We start from the raw sequence: 23,249 nt of genomic DNA, 5'->3' as shown, positions 1-23,249 counted from the left end.
GGATCTTGTGTTGCATGCATAACGTCGAAGCAATTTGTGCAGTGAATTACGCTGGCAGTCAGTGACAGAATACAATGTGTAATAGTGTAATGTCGTCAACAGCTCCGCCATTACACCAGTGATGCAAGTGAAACAGCAAGATGATGAAATCGTAAGTGATCAACTGTCATATGAAAGCCTTTCACACTATTTTCGTAGCACATAACTGATGCAAATCTATCTGCATCCTGTACAGGCTGTGATATCGTACATAGTCAACCACAAGGAAGAAAACCAACAGAAGACATCACTGATTTCGATTTCTAGCCATCCACTGCCACCCCCCTCCCAAATGACACACCAGAAGCTACAGTAAAAATCAATGGACAGAGTGTTCTAGATTAATCTAGTTTAAGACTTTTTGTTTTTAAGTAACATTTCTCTGTATGTATGAATGTATGTACAAACGCCTGAAGATGAACAAACATGTTCGAAACGCGTTGTTTTATGTTAGATTAAACATAAAATACTAAAGTGACTGGTAGCAGAAATTAGAAATGAATAATTACATGCTGAGTTGTTTTAATCAAAGGCTTTATTCTTTTTAAAGATTTTCTTACTAAATGAAATAACAATCCCAAAAACATGATTGTTGGCAGATAAGGTGCAGTAATTGGCACTACACTGTACAGTTTTTGGCTACTTCGACAAAACGAAGATATTAATGGCAAAAGAAACAATTCGGTTATTTATTCAGTCTCCTCACATATTAAACAATCATTCAAAGCTCTCGTATTCACTTTGGAACACGTTCGACAAAATAAGAGCTCTTTATCCTCTTCAGCTTCCGGTATATGTACCTGATAACTTTTTAGGACGCGTTCTTCGTGGAAAAGTTTGTTACACATGGATCACTTTAGTGAGTCTTCGTTATGTAGCCTGGAATTTCTAGCACACATATAACAAAGGCCTTCCTTACAGGATTTCATACTTACTGCGCCAATTTCTGTACAGTTATTAGTAGGCCTTTTATTGCCTTTTCTTCCCAAATTATTTTCCAGGCTTCGCTTGATGAACAAAAGGAAGTTGTTGTATTTGTTGCTTTCTTCTTCCCACAGGTCATTCAAGCCACTCCAAAATTTCATGTAATTGTGGGGGGTATGTAGGACTTTCCAGAGCAAGAAGCAACTTGTGCTACACTAGTAAAGGTGCCCTGATTTGGTGTACAGTCATCTCATATTATATAAGAATTTACATTTCAGCTGCACTGTGTTACAGTAAGATCCCCTTCCCCTCTGGCTATAAAAGACGGATTGGACCTTGGATTATCACTTCACTTATATTTGGGGCTGTATCAGTAGTCCCTAGGACGATGGTGGTTTCATCAGCAGTGCTGATACATCGCTGTTTCTCTTGGTCAGTCACCACTCTAGCTTCTTGAACCAAAGCTGATACAGTTTGGGGGGCCGACCGATGTGGCCGAGCGGTCCTAGGCGCTTCAGTCTGGAACCGCGCGACCGCTACGGTCGCAGATTCGAATCCTGTCTCGAGCATGGATGTGTGTGATGTCCTTAGGTTAGTTACGGTTAAGTAATTCTAAGCTCAAGGGAACTGATGACCTCAGATGTTAAGACCCATAGTGCTCAGAGCCATTTGAACCATTTGAACAGTTTGTGGGATGCTTTTATTAAATACTACATTCCACATACGAAAGAAAATGTAAAATTCATGTCTATGTTCCCTGTACACTCATTTTCTTTGTTGTCAAACTTTTGCAGTAACTCATTTACAACCATATTAGTTTCAATATCTAACTGGCGTCTTTCGCCCAATTCATTTGATTTTGTTGTCACAAGTCCAACATTTGAACTGCCAGGATACTTTATGAAATCACTGCGTCTGCATTCCAATGGACTGGACCAGAGGCACAGAAACAACTGTTTAGGTTCTCTGGTTTCACATGTTTGTCGAAGACAGCTTTCAAGAGAGGACAGAACTGACTCTTAGTCACGTCTTTTTCAGGCTAATTGTTCCGCCACTCAACAACTCCTCTTCTCCCCACTTCTTTAATTGGTCTAAATGCTCCTTCACTTGCAGGTTGTATAATGCAGGTGGCATTAGGATAAAGAGCTACAATTACAATTCCAAACTGGGTGCACAAATCACACTTGACACGTGAAGTGATTTGTTTGGCAGTCAACAAAAAGTATTATTGGGGATTTGATATTATTGTTTTTGATAAATGAAGCAAATATATTGCCAATATACTCATATAAAACTTCAGCTCTCATCTAGCCACTCTCACTACGACCAGTACCCGATGAATCCGGAGTGGAATGGAACCAGGAACAGAATTCAGAATATCCTTAGGAATGCTCTGGTAAGGAAAAACTACCATAGCTGGGACCATCAATTCTAATGCAGAAAATAAAGACTGTAATTGACGTCTTGATCTTTCTTCTTTCGATTTCATACACATTTTTAGGGTGCCTTGGTCCAGACATTTTACTGCTTCTTGAATTAAATGAAAAAGATGTCTCTTAATCATTAAATACTGTTGTTGTGTCCTGTAATACATAAAAGACTTTCATCGTTAAGGCACTGACTAATTTGTGTGAGCCAATTACGAATGCGCTTCTCACTCACACAGCTACTACCTGCTGTCACAGCTTCAATATTTCTATGTGTTATCTCTGCGTGTCTACGAAGAAACGCTCGATACCAACCAACTCTAGGTGTATTTTTTTAAAGGATTTTCCCTCTCGTTTATTTCTAGGAACTCCTTTAGAGTCAGGATGCTGTCTTGTCCACGTCTGGGAAAACCCTTATTGCATTTGTCGATTATCCATTTCACCACAGTGTCCTCTGGCTTTTCATAAAAGATTGGCTATGCTCCTCGACTTGTTTTTACATCATCCTGTTTCATATCAAACTGGATTGTCGCTCTTGGGATGTATTTTTTGGCTGCAGCGTTCTTTGAAAGACCATTATTTACACGTTTAACTGCAGCGGGTAGATCTTCAGGCAGGTATCCCTGCTTAGATGATATCTCATATGCTGAGAATGCCTATAAAGAGATATTTTATTTAATTCCGCAGCAAATAAGTTATAAACTCAATAATTACAAGAAATTAAGACGCAGTTTACAGTTCTTTGTCCCATACCAAGCAAACAATTGGTGCCCATACCAACAATGGCAATAGCAGAAGGGAATTTAATTTCAAATATGTAAAACTGCTTCTTCAGGTGAGAGGAAACATATACAAAGAACTTAATACCAACCAGACACTTATAGCAATTGGCATGGGTTGTTAAGACCTATAAATAAGCAAAATATAATTAAAGGTGTTGGCACCCTGCAGTATGAGATTTATTTGGGGTAAAAACTCGAAAAGGTTGTAAAAAATTAATTGCAAGAACCCGTACTACTAATTACAGGCTATAAAAATGAACTTCATTAAATTTCATTCAAGTACTTATCCAATTGTATGAGGGACGATCCTTAAGGAAACCTTTAGAAATCGCTAACTACAAGCACCAACAATGTTGACTATTCACAGACACTATCAATGGGAAACTGGATGGAGACTAGGCATAAAACAGTACAGGCAACGTTATATATCCCTTAATAAAAGCGCCGAGTATACAACATATTTATATTAATATAAAGAAGCACAGCATGAACTTCCAGTAACTGTCACACGGCCTAGTACTGTACATTGAACCCCCTTGGCTACTCCATGAACAGAGGTGTACATTGTAGTGGGGTTCTGTCCCCTGGAAACAGGACTTGCCAATCTTCGTAATATCTACATACGTCATGTAATCTAAAACAGACTAGAGATGTTCCCCCTCCTCATCCAAAGACCACGTCCACCGACCAAAGCAATATACAAATACATATACCCGCTCCTGATAATAGCACATAACGCATATGACAACTACGAGGACATAAATGACGAAATGGACAACCTACTAATAAACTCCACCTTCCCTCCCCACCTGGTATCCATCGCAGTAGACGAGAATAACTAAAATGCATAATAATAGAGGTTATCCACACAATTAATCGCGATATGCCTGCCCTGCACTGACTTGACCTGGCCGATGAAGACTTAGTTATAGATGCGGAGATGCGGTGAGGCACACGGCCGATCGTCATTCAATGTTCAACGGGAGCACATCGAAACACACGAAAAAGAAAGAGACGATTTCAGTGAACCATGTTAAAGATGTAGGAGAAAGAACTGTCTGTGACAGTGGGTAGGTTGCGCAGAACGTGTGCCGCTTCTTTCGCAAAGCTGGTCACAGGTGATGCTCCAAAAACGAACAGTAAAACTGCGCATTGACGGTCTGCCGTGGAGGAACGCAACCCACACATCATTTTGCACGACAATGCGCAAGCGCATGCTGCGTGAGCTGTGGCTGATCTGTTCGGTCGATGGGACTGGGAAGTACTGTACCATCCACCATACTCCACGGACTTAAGTTCTTGTGACTTTGATTTGACTCCGAAGACGAAGGAACCACTTCGTGGCATTCGCTTCAGAGCTGTTCCAAACATTCGACAGGCAGTACACCGCTCCATTCGTACCATCAACAGAACAGGCTCTGATAAACGTATACTACGCGTTCCACATCGCTGGCAACGGGTTCTGCACAACGCTGGTGACTACTTTGAGGGACAGTGACAGGTGCAAACATGTAACTCTTTTCTATCGGTTGTGAATAAATAGTTGCCACTATATAATTTCCAGTCCTCGTACAATCGTTAATGGCTGACCAGAAAACGATGCGTTCTGACGTTGACCAGGTGCAGGATGCAGTGTCTAATGTTAATCAAAGAGTTGATAATTTAGCATGTAAGACGTCCGGTAAGGCGCAACAATTCGTGGAAGAGCTCAATGTCAGAAAACGTGTCACGCGAGGCGCATTAAAAGATTCGATACACGCACTGAAAACATCGTCTCAAAAAATCGGAAACAGTATGAAAAACTTCGTACAGAACCGGAATAGTGTATCGAGAACCGTACAGAGAGCAGTAGTGAGGCAACGGAATCGGTAGTATCATCCGAAACAGTGATGAACAGAAATCCAGAAGTAAAGAAGTCAGTTGTGCAATCTTCCGTAGCAGTAGCGGAAACACAAAAAGTCATGAGACTCCAGTCGTGTATCCACAAGAGGTTGCTTCAATAAGTACCGAAACGGAACAGGAGAAGATGGGAAGAGAACAGTTAACACAGATGAGAGATGCAAGTAATGTGCGACCACAACAGACAATGGAGCGAGAAACGTTAAACGCGCGCATTCCAACAGAGCGACAGCCGACCCTCCGAACGTACGCTAGTGACGCGGGAACAATTTCTCAATTTCCAAGTTATAGTACAACAGGTTATAGACCGGAGGTCAATATGAATGAAATATTGAGATAAAACACTGATCAGGTGGCGGGAAGTTTGACCGAATCTTTCAGTCCGATATAAGAGGAACGGAACGGTTTAGATAACTGCATACCACTCCGTAGATACGATGCTAGATGGGACGTAAATCTCTCATCTCAGGACTCAAATATGGTAGAACAAATACAAGAAAACAGGACACAGTTGAAGGGAACGGATAATGTTGGGAAAACACAAGCGCTGGATGGTAATAGAAAAAATTGACAATGATCGCTTTTCACATAAAATTCAACGTTACAAAGGAAGCGGGAACGGTTTACACCCACGCACGTTTATAAATCAATTCCAGATCGGTTTACCGGGGCACTGTCCACTTAGACATAAACTTGACTTCATTTGTGGGGATATGGACTCCGCAATAGCGAAAGCCATGCAAAGAGTAGCTGCAAACTGTCAATCGTATGAGAAATTTAAATCCACATTCTTGGAGCGATACTGGTCCATGGAAACCCAAAACAGAATAAAGTATGAATTGTTATAGAAATAGTTACTCGAAAATTCAGGAGAAAAGAAACTAGTTAGATTTTTTGAAGAAATGACAAAGAGGAATCAGTGTTTAGATAATCCACACAGCGATGGGGAACTGATACGTATGTGCCCAATGAAGTTACCGGTACATACCTGCAGTCATTCGCTGGTAGATCACTAGATAATATAGAAGCATTTAAAGGGATGTTAAGAGAACTTGAATTCATCTTCAGTGAAGATGACGCGAAGAAACAACGTGCAGTAAGAGAAAACAATGTTAGAGGGAATAACAGCAACCGTATGTGCTTTAATAATTGTTACAACGGCAATAAAAACGTAGGAAGAGGTAATCGTTTTGGAAAGAGTGGTAATCGCCCAGGGGTTAATAATTCTAACTATGGTTTTGGAAACTCACAGAGGTCAAATATAAATTATGGTTTTGGTGGGCCACGGAATTATAATTGTGGATTTGGTCCTAGAAACTACGGTGGTAACTATGATTCGAGATATAATCTCCGTGAAAACGAGGCAGGTAGATTTATAAGTTTTCAGAAGCAAAATCCAAGTTATTCAGGTGGAAAGGGATGCCTATAACACAGAAAGGTTGGGAAAATCAGACTTCAGCAGGACAAATCACACGAAATGAACCGGTACAGAAAATCGAGTTGAGGCTACCAATGCCAAGTAAAAGGCAGAATTGACGATATGAACGGTACGAAGACCAGTGACAAGTGATTAAAACTCAAAATGAAGTTAATTATATAATTAAACATGTAAATAGACTTAGTTTTGATCAACAAGAGTCTGAAGTACGTTTAGGGGGTAATCGCATACAAACACCAGCATGCTGGGATTCAATTGACTGGGAATCGAGAGATGATGAAGAACAGGAGTTATTAACGGTGAATATAGAGAGTAGTACAAAAACTGATGATGACCAAATTGTAAAAGATGTAGCTCATTTATACTAAACGGAGAGAGAAATAGTATGCCATTGACAACACCAATAGTAATATTCAAGTTAGAAGTGAAGTCCCACCAGTACCCAAAGTAAAACCTCGACATCAAATAAAATTAGCACCAAGCAATAGGAAGGTTACCGCGTTGAAAATAAGTTCTTTTCTATATACAAATCCGCCCCGATAGCTGACGATAACTCGGCGTACTGTCACGCCAAGAGGCCCGGGTTCGATTTCCCGCCGGGTCGGAGATTTTCTCCGCTCAGGCACTGGGTGTTGTGTTGTCCTCATTATCATTTCATCATCACCAGCGGGAGGCAACGGGAAACAACCACTGGAATCTCTTCCCTAGACGCTCATGTGGTGGACCCCTCTGACGAGGCTTCCCCGATGACAAGGCCTGCCGTAAGGAAGGCCACAAAGTTATTATCTATATACAAAGGAAGCGAGTAAAATAGTCCATGGTAATGCAGTCGAATTGATTAATCCAAAAAGAGGAAAATCATTGGGTTTGCACCATGTGAGTCATTTGAAGTTGTATAAAGGGTAAACGAAAGAGAAAAAGAGTAACTCCACACGAAAATCTAGTTGTATTAAATGTCCAGAAATCAAAGAGTGTGAAAGGTAACAAAATGCACACAGATAAAACTTTTAACTTGTACTTATCTCAACTAGATAAAGAAAATAAATTTCGTAGGAAGGTAAAAGAATATTATGAAGGAAAGACACGAAAGTAACAACTAAAATAACTCTTCAACAAACGAAATGTGTTTTGGGGAAAGAGTAGAAAGCAAGGAGGAAGATAGAGATCAGCATTTGGATAGTTTGACGAAATAGTAGTAGATCCTCTCTTTCAGACGTAGTGTAATGGAGAAGGAAGTTGATTTTTGTGGACGGAAGGAAGTAAAGACGTAGGAAGGAAGTAAGAATTATGTAAGAAGGAGATATTCATTTCTAATTTGATCCGTCGAGGACAGTGTACAAATAATTGAGGAGATATTTTCGGGGAATATGTGAAGCATAAATGATTTGTGGAAGGTAACACAAACTGATATTGTAATAAAGATATAGGGGAAATAAATATAAGAATTCGTTAGGAGGTAATAATTAGGAAAGAGAATTGAATTATTAAGCTAAGCAAGAAACATGTTATTTCACGAAAGCAGGTAAACAGGAGGAAGTAAGATTAACCCATAAAAGAATTCAATGAGGCAGAGGAGCAAGAGTATGATAGGAAAAGGAAGGAAAATAAAAATTTACTATTGAGAAAATGGAGAATGGGATATGTACAAGAGAGAAAAAAAATTTAAAGCTTTAAAACAACGCAATAGAACAATAAAGAACATTTTTGAAAAAAAAGCAAAAGAGGAGAGTATATTTTGAAGTTCTGCTACAGCTAATGCCAAAAAGAAGAGACTGCAGAGAAAAAGACGCGGGAGTCGGAGTCAAGTTGCGAAGTTTTCAAAAATTATATGAAATACTTGTAGTTAGAATTATAAAATGAGGTGGTAGAAGGAATTCACAAACTTACTAACCGTCATCACCATCAATTTCACTCTCACTATCCATCGTGATGAAGATGAGGAAACCATGACCTGTATATTAAAAAAATCAAGTAGAAGGGGGGGAAGAGATGAATAAATAAAAACAGTGATAAGAAAAATATTTTTATAGAATAAATGATAACTTGTGTAAAGTCTAGTAAGACAATTTTAATGTTTTAAAGTTGTAGCGTAATTTAAGGGCGTGAGGGTTATAATAAAATAGATAATGATATCATGTAATATAGAGAATAGGTGAGGATGTAAGAGGAGTAAGATAGACAAATCAGGGTCGAACATTGTAATAGATATGAAGTCGGCAGACAAGGTGCAGCATCATTGCAGCCAGATCGACGGCAGGACTGAGGAGAACGGTTAGGTGTGAGAGCAAGGGACACTGTGAGTGCCTGGTACATCAACTTACGAGATGACGAAAGAAGAGGCCTTGGTGGAAACAACGGTCCAAGAGGATAACACATCTGGGGGAAAAGTTTTGAAAGCTACAACGCATCCTGGATACAATCGCTATGTACCCTGATGTGAGCTTTATTCATACGAAAGTCATATATAAGCGTTATAACAATGGTTTTGCGAAAGTGTTAGGTATTTGGCACTTCTGTAGCGAACTGCTTAAAGTAGCGAATGGAGAGATGATGGTTGTCCTCCGAACCGGAGCGGAGGCAGACATATTACAGAAAGGACTAGTGGGTGTTTCAATTCACAACAGGAAGAAGAAGAGACGCGTTTCTGTAACTCAATGTTCAGAATGACCGAAACTGTTATCAGACCATACGGAATTCAACAACTGCGAAACGACCTCTGATCACTCACGGGACAAAGCAAGAAAACATGGAAGGCTGTCCAGTCTATCTGGATGAACAACCGAATATAATAAAGACACACAACAATTTCAAAGAAGACGTAATAAGAACGGATTAAACGATAATGAGATTAAACAGGTCTTCAACTCCAATTACTGGTCCACAGAAGAACGAAGACACAAGTGAGAAGACAGCAAGATGCACAAAGAACAGAAGATGCAACGCAGAAGATTTGGAAGAAGGAAGAGCCTGGACCAGAAGAGATCAATAAACCTTTTCAAATCCCATCCCATAGAAGACTGTTATTGCATTTAACTGTTCTGGCAGAACAAATATCCGATATTCCTTATGGCAAACTGCAACACCTTCAGATATCGTACCAAGAGATGAAAGATGACTATTCATATGAAAACCTGGAGACGAATAGAACATTGATGAACCGATATAAAGACTCGTTCAAAAAAATGTTTCAAATGGCTCTGAGCATTTTGGGACTTAACATCAGAGGTCATCAGTCCCCTAGAACTTAGAACTACTTAAACCTAACTAACATAAGGACAACACACACATCCATGCCCGAGGCAGGATTCGAACCTTCGACCGTAGCGGTCGCGCGGTTCCAGACTGAACGCCTAGAACCGCTTGGCCACATCGGCCGGCAAAAGATTCGTCAAATGAAGAAGATAAGTTTACGCTGCCAAGAAAAGATCTCCAATACAACACCACCATAGACACATCTGAAATGGAACAAAGGCAACCACGCATTCACAACACGCTCAGACCTTCAGCAACTTTCTCTCTGCAGACCGTCCTTCCATGCTCAGCGGAGATGCGGCGAGGCACACGGCCGATCGTCATTCCATGTTCAATGGGGACAAGGCGAGGCACACAGCCGATCGTCATTCCATGCTCAGCAGAGATCAGTCGAGGCACACGGCCGATCATCATTCCATGCTCAATAAAGACAAGGCGAGGCACATGGCCGATCATCATTCCGTGCTCAATAAAGACAAGGCGAGGCACACGGCCGATCGTCATTCCATGCTCAATAAAGACAAGGCGAGGCACATGGCCGATCATCATTCCGTGCTCAATAAAGACAAGGCGAGGCACACGGCCGATCGTCATTCCATGCTCAATGGGGACAAGGCGAGGCACACAGCCAATCGTCCTTCCATGCTCAGCGGAGATGCGGTGAGGCACACGGCCGATAGTCATTCCATGCTCAATGGAGACAAGGCGAGGCACACGGCCGATCGTCATTCCATGCTCAATGGAGACAAGGCGGGGCACACGGCTGATCGTCATTCCACGTTCAGCAGAAACGCGGCGAGGCACACGGCCGATAGTCGTTCCATGCTCAATGGAGACAAGGCGAGGCACACGGCCGATCGTCATTCCATGCTCACTGGAGAAAAGGCGAGGCACACGGCCGATCATCATTCCATGCTCAGCGGAGTTGCGGCGAGGCACACGGCCGATCGTCATTCCATGCTCAGTGGAGACTAGGCGAGGCACACGGCCGATCGTCATTCCATGCTCAGTGGAGACTAGGCGAGGCACACGGCCGATCATCATTCCACGCTCAGCGGAAACGCGGCGACGCACACGGCCGATCGTCATTCCATGCTCAATGGGGACAAGGCGAGGCACACGGCCGATCGTCATTCCATGCTCAATGGGGACAAGGCGAGGCCTGTGGCTAACCATCATTCCATGTTCGATGGGGGAAGTCGAAACATATGAAAAAGAATGTGACGATTTAAATGAACCATGTTAAAGATGTAGGAGAAAGAACTGTCTAAGACAGACTAGTATCAGAACCAAATGAAAAAATGTATTTTTTGCAATTGTGTTTAAAAATATTTGAATCTGAAGACTTTTATGTGTTTGCAACAGATCCTTTTGGCGATGCATTAAAATTTTTTATCTTGACACAGCAATAACATTTATTTTAAAACATGTTTAAGTTAAGAAAACCTCATGTTATCATTTCTCAGGAGATTAAGTTTGTAATATGTGAAATTTTTGTAAAATAAGTAGATAAATATTAATGGGTTTAGGTATTCCATGATGTCAGTTTAAATTTTGTAATGTAATTAGTAGTATTAGAAACTCAATACGTTTGTAAATGTCAAATTTGAAAATTATTGTGAAATTATAATGCATAGACTTAAGATTTTTTGGGAATATAAATATGTTTATGAATAGGGTTATTCCTGTAATGTCATGAGAATAATTTGATTGAGTTTATAATAAATCATACAGCTTTACTATAAGAAATTAAACTTTCTTAGATTATGATTGATATGAAAGCTGGAGATATTGAAAACGGGGAGGATAATGTTAAATGAAGGTTTCCTCAACTTCAGTGCATATCCATCATCTTTTAATATAAGTTAGGTAATCAAAGAAAACAGATCAGCCTCAAAGTTACAAAATTTGAGGGATGATACAAATTTATAGATAAGCTCAAATTGTTTGAATTTAATTTAAAATGTAGACAACTGTACTGTAAGAATGAGATCTTAGATTAATTAAATAGAATTGTATAAAAATCAGACAATTACAAAGAATGTTAAATTTTGAAAGAAAAAAGAATATCATTTAACAGCTCAAATCCGTAAATATGAACCTAAGTACAATGTAATATAGAACGATAAGGAGACTAGATCCAACAACTGTTTAGGGTATACAAAATATTAAAATAGGAAGTTGGTCAGTAAATATGTCAATTTCTACAGTCAGAAGTTGAAAACTATTTTGCACTGACGTCAATCAATTTCTCAACCATTAATTGACCCAGTGCAAAATTGAACATGGAAGGAGGAGGATATATAAGGAGGCAGAAAGAATGAAGTACAATTTTGCACGTTACATAAGAATTTGATATATCGTAATGGGAAGGTGAATATGACACATAATTTACTTCGGCAGTCATGAGCAGATTTGCCTAAAGTATGTAACGCAAAAGGGATGAACTCAATCGACGGTATTAACACACTGCTCCTATGTAAGGCATGTCAATGAGCAAAAGTTGAAACAAGCAGCGAGAGGAAACGTTTTGTGTGGAAATGTGCGTGGGCAGAAGCAGAGGCTGCACCACGGGAGGCACCACAAAAATCTCTTAGGGGGCATCCCGTGATGAGAGTCAGCGACAGGACAGGTGATGCATACTGGAAAGCAAGTAACAGGCCACCAGAAGTAGGACAGAAAGAAGCTTTAGAACACCGCGTTTCGGAATCCCAAATGGATACGAACAAAACCAGTGACGCAGTTGATCATGTGAACATCGAATGGTACACATGTTCTGTACACATGTAACTTTTAGGCGTCTGGAGCGGGCACAAAGCGTCTGATGGGAAGGAAGAATTGAAGTGCCGAGATTTCGATGCAGTTCAATGATATGGCCCTTGCGACTGGCAGAGAGAGTTTCTACAAAATAAGAGAACCACTCCCATTGGTCGATAAAAGCCGTGACGTGGAAAACGAAAGAACCCAGGTGGGGGAGAGTTCGGCTACGAGAAAGACAAGAGCGAAATTTTCGAGGACTCTTCGCTGAACTGGCGTCAAGTGCAGAATGGGGCTCATAACGCTCAGTAAAACGCAGAGGAGAAATTTGTGTGAACACTGCATTCACTGTGGCTGACATTCAGCTGGATATTACCTGTAGCATCGTTGAGCTCCAACTATGGAGAAACGAACCAGCCAGTTAGTTAATTGGTCTTGTGAGGACTGAGACGGCATTTTAATATGCACGTTGCTCCAGCCGTACACGTGGATATCATCATATTCCAAGACTAGGGATGAGTATATGTTTTCTCAAATCACGAGAAACATAGGGAGAGTGTCTGCTGAAAAAATCACCAAAGGCTTAATTAGTTTTTATGGGCGAAAGCAGCCATGCAGATGACTGCTCATTGCAGCTAAGGTAAATACTGCGAGCGGAGGTGTAAACTTGTTGGTTCACCAGCTAGCTTCCACTGTAAACTCGAGCGACCTTAGGTAATCTTTTTCTCAACTTGACACAAAACTAACCATCCTCCATAAACTAGATTGTCATCCTAAATAGTACTGAACTTTGAACCAGAATCCGATGACTTATTGTAGTACTGGCCAACATCATGACGTAGTCGTAAGAATAAGAATAATTTTGTAAAGAAACTTCTAGTTAGAATTTTACCATTGTGGTGTTTAGGATTATTTCACTTTCTGAGGACGAGATGCGTTCGTTTGACAAATGTCGTAACATTGTCACATTGTAAACTGTCCCGGATTCGATTCCTGGCGGGGTCAGGGATTTTATCTGCTTCGTGATGACTGGGTGTTGTGTGCTGTCCTTAGGTTAGTTAGGTTTAAGTAGTTCTAAGTTCTAGGGGACTGATGACCATAGATGTTAAGTCCCATAGTGCTCAGAGCCATTTGAACCATTGTAAACTGTGTAATTGCGTGTATTTCTGTGATAAGATTCCATCATTAGACCAGAAATATATACCGCTTACATAGTTGTTGTTCTGACCTCTGTTTAGAACTTGGTCTTAGATTTCAGTAAACTCAATGAGAGAGGTAATCACTGCAAACAGCTAAAACAACTGAAATAGGCACAAGTACTATAAACCTAGATGTAGAATACAGTAACAAAAAACGTGTAAAACGAAATAGAACATAAATACAAACAGAACTAAATTGTAAAGCTCACTCCTTCAGAGTAACACTATACAATTTTTTGGAAATAACCTGTGTAAAATAAAATAAAGTTATAACTGTCAGAGAAAGTGTATTTATTTATTTATTTAGCGCATGGCTCATAACATCACAGTAAAAATTACAGAAACAACACGATTTAAAAAAAATCACAAATGTATAAACAGAGCAATAAATAACAGTTTGTATATAAGGACACCGCCAATTGTAAATTTACACTCACAGAGGAGCAATCACAAGCAGACGTCCAGCTTAGATAGTAAATGGTCGATTGCCTCTTGGGTCGCCATTAGGAAATCCTGTGGGTCACCCTCGTATGACCTTAGTGGGCATTCCTGCACGATGTGTTTGACCGTCTGTCTCTCAGCGCCACAGTCGCAAGCGGCCGAAGGAAGTTTACCCCATCTGTGTAAGGAGTCGGGAGAAAGTATAATAAGCATGTTATGTAAAACACAAAAGTTGGTAAATAACGTAAACCGAAAATAGAACACAGGCCACAAAGGGCCTGCGAGCTCTCATCTGGCCCGTCCCTTACACTCAGGCAGGGAAATGAAGGGAAACAAAGGTGATAAGTGAAAAGCACTAGTTTGCTTTTTGTTCCGCAGTTGCTTTACTGTAGAACAAAAGTGAACTAGAGCTTTTTATTTATTATACTGTTTACTGTTGTTCTACCAAGAACTGACGGAAGATACATTCAATATAAAAAAATATGAGCAGCAGTCACCAAGAAGCACTCGAATACGGCAGCAAGGCTGTTTCCCGAATAACTGGGAAGAACTTACGTCATCATCCAGAAAGGCACAGAAGAATGCTACAAGCTAGAAATATTAGAGGCATTGAAAAAAAAAAGAAAAGAACGAACCTCTGAAATAGCCTCTCAACCGGAAGGGAGAGCGCACTGCGCCTACTGAGCGCACATCAGACTGTGACTGTTAGCCGCCGAGCTGCAGTTACCACCGTGGGCGCATCCTCAAGCCCTTCGTCTTATTAGTGGCAAAATGACATTGAAAGAGCTTGAAGAACCCCCTCTGTGTGTGTGTGAATTTTCTTACAGATGTGGCCACATTATCACAGTAACGATTGATTACTTAGGCAGTTGTGATAGTGGTGGACAAACGGTCTACTTGTCCAACATGTCCAGAAGAAGCACAACATGAGTCGATCGCAGATTAACGTGCTTTTGCTTGTTTGGTCTCGATTCCCCCCACCCCCCCATTTTTTTCCATCAAAGTCAATATCCATCAGGAGTTTGTACAACTTGGTCAAACGGCAGACGGTAAACAGGAAAGTCTGTTAACGCGCGTGACAGATGTGTGGTTCGAAGAGGCCTCAACAGTGGGAGAATCAAAACTGATTGTTACCTGACATTGTGTTGACACTCGCGCGAGTCCTTGAGCACACTACCTGGCAAAACATCACGCTCCCGCTGCGCTCCAACCGCCGTGTTCTCCGGAACTAACCCAGACTTAAAACTATACAGGGTTATTACAAATGATTGAAGCGATTTCACAGCTCTACAATAACTTTATTATTTGAGATATTTTCACAATGCTTTGCACACACATACAAAAACTCAAAAAGTTTTTTTAGGCATTCACAAATGTTCGATATATGCCCCTTTAGTGATTCAGCAGACAGCAAGCCGATAATCAAGTTCCTCCCACACTCGGCGCAGCATGTCCCCATCAATGAGTTCGAAAGCATCGTTGATGCGAGCTCGTAGTTGTGGCATCTTTCTTGGTAGAGGAGGTTTAAACACTGAATCTTTCACATAACCCCACAGAAATAAATCGCATGGGGTTAAGTCGGGAGAGCGGTTTTCCAATCTCCTGTTTAAGAAATGCCGAACATCATGATGGAAGTGCGGTGGAGCACCATCCTGTTGAAAGATGAAGTCGGCGCTGTCGGTCTCCAGTTGTGGCATGAGCCAATTTTCCAGCATGTCCAGATACACGTGTCCTGTAATGTTTTTTTCACAGAGGAAAAAGGGGCCGTAAACTTTAAACCGTGGGACTGCACAAAACACGTTAACTTTTGGTGAATTGCGAATTTGCTGCACGAATGCGTGAGGATTCTCTACCGCCCAGATTCGCACATTGTGTCTGTTCACTTCACCATTAAGAAAAAATGTTGCTTCATCACTGAAAACAAGTTTCGCACTGAACGCATCCTCTTCCACGAGCTGTTGCAACCGCGCCGAAAATTCAAAGCGTTTGACTTTGTCATCGAGTGTCAGGGCTTGTAGCAATTGTAAACGGTAAGGCTTCTGCTTTAGCCTTTTCCGTAAGATTTTCCAAATCGTCGGCTGTGGTACGTTTAGCTCCCTGCTCTTTATTCGTCGACTTCCGCGGGCTACGCGTGAAACTTGTCCGCACGCGTTAAACCGTTTCTTCGCTCACTGCAGGCCGAACCATTGATTACCCCTTACAGAGGCATCCAGAAGCTTTAAACTGCGCATACCATCGCCGAATGGAGTTAGCAGTTGGTGGATCTTTGTTGAACTTCGTCCTGAAGTGTCGTTGCACTGCTATGACTGACTGATGTGAGTGCATTTCAAGCACGACATACGCTTTCTCAGCTCCTGTCGCCATTTTGTCTCACTGCGCTCTCGAGCGCTCTGGCTGCAGAAACCTGAAGTGCGGCTTCAGCCGAACATAACTTTATGAGTTTTTCTATGTATCTGTAGTGTGTCGTGACCATATGTCAATGAATGGAGCTACAGTGAATTTATGAAATCGCTTCAATCATTTATAATAGTCCTGTATTTCCGAACCTTAGAGGTGATTCAATGCGACAAGGGACCTGCGTGCCAGGAATGTTTCTACAAAAGGGAAGAAACGTAAAGATCGGTAAATTACCAGTGAAGATAAGTACGTTGAGGTGTACAGTGCTTAAAATGTAATGCGGTGATTAAGAGGGATATTATAAGCAATGTTCGGTCTTTCTTTGTAAACTTTCGTAGTCCACACAAACATCAGACATAGTAGGAGAGTCCTTGTCTTCATTGACTGCGGGTTCTTGTTCCATAAACCATGCCATCCTTCCTACGATTGTGTCACAGTATCTCATGCAAGCATGCTTGCCTCAGACCCTTCGGCCTACACACCTATAAGAACATATGATTACATGAACTGCCTCGAGTCTGTTGAATGCTAACGAAGAGGCACTGAAGATGGTTATTTACAGCCGAAATATAGATCTGCATGAATAATAAAAAGTACTGTTGTATGCCTCGCCTTCCTTACAATTACGGTCGCTGTGCGCAACGGTTCCCGGTGGTATCAAAGTTACTTAATGCTTATTTGTTTTTGGAGACGATTCATTTCATGGAATTACTAATGAACCATTGTCAAACGCCTACTGCTTCCGTTGTCTCTGTTGACGGAGACCAGTGTTATCGATCATCAGGATTTCGTTTATCTGCATGATACAATATAACTAGGATGCTGGGCACCAATGTAGTTTTTTTCATTTTCGTATTTCATCAGTCTTTTGACTGATGCAGCCTCCCACCATGTCTGTTCCTATGCCAATCTCTTTATCTCAGAGTAGAACAAGCATCAAACTCCTCAGTAATTTGTTCGATAGATTTCATTCTCTAGTGTTTCTCTGTATTCTATACTCTCTGCAGTTACTTTCTGACTAACTCGAAATAAATTCGCTGAGAGCGAATACCTTGGACATCGGCAGAGTTAGGTTTAGACATACTATTAGGCGTCTATAAATGCATGCGATTCCGTGATGATACAAGTTTTGTAAGAAGATGGACAAGGATAAATGTATCAGTTTGATCTAAGGGACCCTGGTCCGAAAACGAACGAGTCGAAAGTTCCAAGCGAAAACAGTTGTGATACCTCTGACAGTGGAATACATGTACCAATACTGTTGTTGCTCAGAACGCACGGTGGAAAACTTTCAGAGGTGATAGTATGGACCAAAACAAGAAAAAATGTCTAGTAAACATGGGCTCTAAAATACGTACCCTAAGAACAAGTATTCGAATATCAGAGATATCAGAACGATTTTCGCTTTTAACGCCCGACTCGTTCAATTCTGAACAAGGAACCCCAGACCCTTACCTCAGACTGACACATTTATCTGTGTTCATCAACCTTGAAGCCGCGCGGGGTATCCGTGCGATCTTAGGTGCCTTGCCACGGTTCACACGGCTCCCTCCGATGGAGGTTCGAGTCCTCCCTCAGGAATGGGTGTGTGTGTTTTCCTTAGCATAAGTTAGGTTAAGTTCGATTAAGTAGTGTGTAAGCCTAGGGACCCATGACCTCAGCAGTGTGGTCCCATAGAACTTACCGCCAATTTCCAACTTTCATCCTTGAAAGACTGTAATATCATCACGGAATCACTCTGTTTATATATACATTTACAGGTTCCGACGCCTATATCTTCGAGGCTCTGTAGCGCAGTTGGATGACGTTTCTGAACATGGGTTCGTATGTGAACTTGATTTACGAAGTCCCCTCTACAAGCTCTAGAAGTGTCTAACAGCCTGTATATCCGTAAGTATACAGCCAATGCCAAGGTACTAGCACTCAGCGAATTTATTTGAAGCTAATTTCGTAAGGCTGTCTATTGTCAATAACGTCTGTTCTTTCAGATGTGCATGTACGTATTACTTTCTGAGGTCTTGACACCTGTCATATCATCCTGTCCTTTCTATTTGTCAGTGTTCTCCTTATGATCTTTTCCTCGCTGAAGCGGCGAGGAACCTCCTCATCTGTTAGCTTACAATTCCAGTTAATTTTCAACATCCTTGCACAACACCATACATCTAACTCTTCGATTTCCTTATTTTCCGGTTTTCCCAGAGTACGTGTTTCATTTCCGTACTTGCTGGCCGGCCGCGATGGTCTAGCGGTTCTAGGCGCTCAGTCCGGAACCGAGCGACTTCTACGGTCGCAGGTTCGAATCCTGCCTCGGGCATGGATGTGTGTGGTGTCCTTAGGTTGGTTAGGTTTAAGTAGTTCTAAGTTCTAGGGGACTGATGACCACAGATGTTAAGTCCCACAGTGCTCAGAGCCATTTGAACCATTTGAACCGTACTTGCTGTGCTCCAGACTCCACTTCCAGAAATTTCTTCCTCAAATTGAGGCTATTTGATACTAGGCTTCTTTTGCCTGGGAATGCCCTCATTACATGTTATATCTGCTTTTTGTGTCTTCTTTGCTTCGCCCATTTTTGGTTGGGTGGAGCCTGGTGCTGTGAGAGTGCTGTGGTAGCCTGTGGCAGGCCTATTTAGAGGCATGCCGTGGTGGGTTTGGAGGAAGTCGACCCCAGGAAATAGTAGCTGGTGTGGTTCGTGGACGGAGTGTGCTGCAGGTCGTTGTTGACATGGACCAGGATGAGTTTGGCGGCGGTACTTCTGCATGGCACTTGCGCGGCAGGGGACAGTGGGCAGTCAGCGTTCATACGCGACGCCGCCAACGCAGCCATAACTGGTGAGGAATCTGCACCCCGTTCAGTATCAAGAACACGGTGAGAATACTGATGCTTGAAGATACGTTTATTCGTGTAAGATCATCCCTGGTGTTTTGGGTGTAACAGTGTGCCGCTGACTTACTCAACAGCCTTAGTAGTGAGGGCGTGCCTGGTGTATTTTGATTAAGATTAAGGTGAAGTCAGTTGCGGCTCTGTGTCGGACTTTGTGGGTTTAAGAGAAGTCCTGTTGGTAGATCAGGCTGGACTGTTAATTTAGCTTGCTAAGGCATTAAGTGAATATCAACGGAATTAGGATCCCAAATGTAAGCATTGCATGATGGAGCTGAATTTTAGCCGTCAAGGCCGCTTTTGTTGAACTGTGGTGCCTTGAGAGCCGGATACCATGTCTTAAACTACACTACTGGCCATTAAAATTGCTACACCAAGAAGAAATGCAGATGATAAAAGGGTATTCATTGGACAAATATATTATACTAGAACTGACATGTGATTACATTTACACACAATTTGGGTGCATAGATCCTGAGAAATCAGTACCCAGAACAACCACCTCTGGCCGTAATAACGGCCTTGATACACCTGAAAATTCAGTGAAACAGACCTTGGATGGCGTGTACAGGTACAGCTGCCCATGCAGCTTCAACACGATGCCACAGTTCATCACGAGTAGTGACTGCCGTATTGTGACGAGCCAGTTGTTCGGCCACCATTGACCAGACGTTTTCAATTGGTGAGAGATCTGGAGAATGTTCTGGCCAGGGCAGCAGTAGAACATTTTCTGTATCTAGAAAGGCCCGTACAGTACCTGCAACACGCGGTCGTGCATTATCCTGCTGGAATATAGGGTTTCGCAGTTATCGAATGAAGGGTAGAGCCACGGGTCGTAACACATCTGAAATGTAACGTCCACTGTTCAAAGTGCCGTCAATGCGTACAAGAGGTGACCGAGACGTGTAACCAATGGCACCACATACCATCACGCCAGGTGATACTCGCTGGAATATAGGGTTTCGCAGTTATCGAATGAAGGGTAGAGCCACGGGTCGTAACACATCTGAAATGTAACGTCCACTGTTCAAAGTGCCGTCAATGCGTACAAGAGGTGACCGAGACGTGTAACCAATGGCACCACATACCATCACGCCAGGTGATACTCGCGTATGGCGATAACGAACACACGCTTCCAATGTGAGTTCACCGCGATGTCGCCAAACACGGATGAGACCATCATGATGCTGTAAACAGAACCTGGATTCATCCGAAAAAATGACGTTTTGCCATTCGTGCATACAGGTTCGTCGTTAAGTACACCATCGCAGGCGCTCCAAATGCTTCAAATGGCTCTGAGCACTATGGGACTTAACTTGTGAGGTCCTCAGTCCCCTAGAACTTAGAACTACTTAAACCTAACTAACCTAAGGACATCACACACATCCATGCCCGAGGCAGGATTTGAACCTGCGACCGTAGTGGTCACGCGATTCCAGACTGTAGCGCCTAGAACCGCTCGGCCACCCCGGCTTCGCCAGCGGTCCTGCCTGTGATGCAGCGTCAAGGGTAACCGCAGCGGATAGTCCATGCTGCTGCAAATGAACTGTTCGTGCAGATGGTTGTTGTCTTGCAAACGTCTCCGTCTGTTGACTCAGGGATCGAGACGTGGCTGCACGATCCGTTACAGCCATGCGCATAAGATGCCCGTCATCTCGACTGCTAGCGATACGAGGCCGTTGGGATGAACACGGCGTTCAGTATTACCCTCCTGAACCCACCGATTCCATATTCTGCTAACAGTCATTGGATCTCTACCAACGCGAGCAGCAATGTCGCGATACGATAAACCGCAATCGCAATAGGCTACAATCCGACCCTTATCAAAGTCAGAAACGTGATGGTACGCATTTCTCTTCCTTACACGAGGCATCACATCATCGTTTCACCAGGCAACGCCGGTCAGCTGCTGTTTGTGTATGGGAAATCGGTTGGAAACTTTACTCATGTCAGCACGTTGTAGGTGCCGCCACCGGCGCCAATCTTGTGTGAATGATCTGAAAAGCTAATCATTTGCATATCACAGCATCTTCTTCCTGTCGGTTAAATTTCGCGTCTGCAGCACGCAATCTTCGTGGTGTAGCAATTTTAATGGCCAGTAGTGTAAAATCTTATGTGACGGTGGACGCTTTGCGCCGTGTTTGGTTCAACTGTAAGGAAACGTCTTGTGCGGCGAATCGCGCATTATATCTGCACCAGGAATCTTTTGGCCACAGGTTGTGTTGAGGGTATTCATTGGAAGAGGAAGTATTAAGGAACAATACCCAAACCGCTTTTCGCATGTCACCAGCACTACTAGTATTTAGCCTTACAGCATATCGATACTATCTCTACAGACATTGAATCACCTCATCAGTAAGCCTGCCTCTCCCTCCTGTTCACTTTCCATCACTGGCCTTACTTGAATCCAAAATTGGTTTCAGCCTTCGAAGCTGTGGATCCATATGCCTTTGCACATGCCCAGTGCATTCCAACTTCTCAACTAGAAATTCATTTTCATATGGTTTCAGTTCCTCTCTAGTCTTGAAACCTTTGGAGTCACCATCCCCAAGGCAGTATTTGTACCTAACGTTGTATCTGGGAACTGAACGTTCAAAAATATGTTTCATTCCTTCCACTTCCTTTGTCCCACTTGATCCACTAAAATTTGCGTCACAGGTACCGCTGTACTCTCTTTTGATTTTATTTTTGCACCTACAATATTTTGACAATATTGCAACTACTTTCTCTTTTGCACTGTCACAGCAAGTAGCAGTTACGACCCCATTCAAGGATTTATGACCCCTCTTTTGCCAGGAACCACCTATTACCACTACCAAGTCCCTAGAATCACCGCTCATTTCTAGAGATTCCTCCAGTGCTTCCTTCATGGTTTTCAAAGCCACATCTTCAACAGAGGAACCTACCAGTTCACAGCAGTACCGAAATTGGCTTGGAGGCCATGGCAAGTTCATAATACCACAAACCAGTTTACCAGCAGCACACCGTTTTCCGATGGATCGAAGACCATATATAAGTCGAACAATCAGATCAAACACTTTAGATCGCCCATTTTCACGAAAGAAATTGGCAAGCGAATTGTAGAACGTCACTTCATACTTGCACTATGTACAGATTATCTTCGTCGCTCACAAGCTAAACCGAAGTGCTTTGTTATCTCTAGTCCCACTCCTACACTTGAACAAATGTTGCACAGAACACATTCTTTCAACACAGAAGAAAACAGTCCAGTATTCACTGTCACTGTCACTCACATATTCACAAAATCTGTCACTTCCACCAGTCACCTTCTTGCTAGAAGATGTCTCACGGCAATGCCCAGCCATTTGTTGCTTAGCAGAAGAACGCACTGTTTCCGTAATTACAGTATCACAACTTGCTATTAGTGTTAATTTTCTTTTCCCTGCGTTCTTTCTCTTCTTATATACTTGATTACTAAAATGTTCCATCGTTGTCAGAAGGTGACACTGAAGTAATTCGAAACAATCAGTTACAAAGAGACCATGTTAGGTGCTCTTTGTGCTTCATTTGTCAGAGAAAACAATGTGGCCAACACTTGCACACTCGCTGTATGGGTAACATACGGAAATATTCAACTTCAGGACGAGAAAATGCCAAGTCGTTTACCAAAAGTCACGAGAGGATGTTAGATGCATTCAGTGGCCCCTCCCATTTCCTCTGTAGGCGTGGGAGAAAAATGGTAATACCTCCACTTCTAGGGCGAATGGAACAATAATTGAAAGTTTGCATTAAAGAGGAATGTTCCAATTAATTTTGTCCCACAAAAGATAATTGTAGTTTTTTGGATTTGACCAC

Source organism: Schistocerca cancellata, unplaced genomic scaffold, assembly GCF_023864275.1.
Source record: "Schistocerca cancellata isolate TAMUIC-IGC-003103 unplaced genomic scaffold, iqSchCanc2.1 HiC_scaffold_743, whole genome shotgun sequence".
Classification (NCBI taxonomy): Eukaryota; Metazoa; Arthropoda; class Insecta; order Orthoptera; family Acrididae; genus Schistocerca; species Schistocerca cancellata.
The sequence above is the reverse complement of the archived record's forward strand: the minus strand, read 5'-3'. Positions refer to the sequence as shown.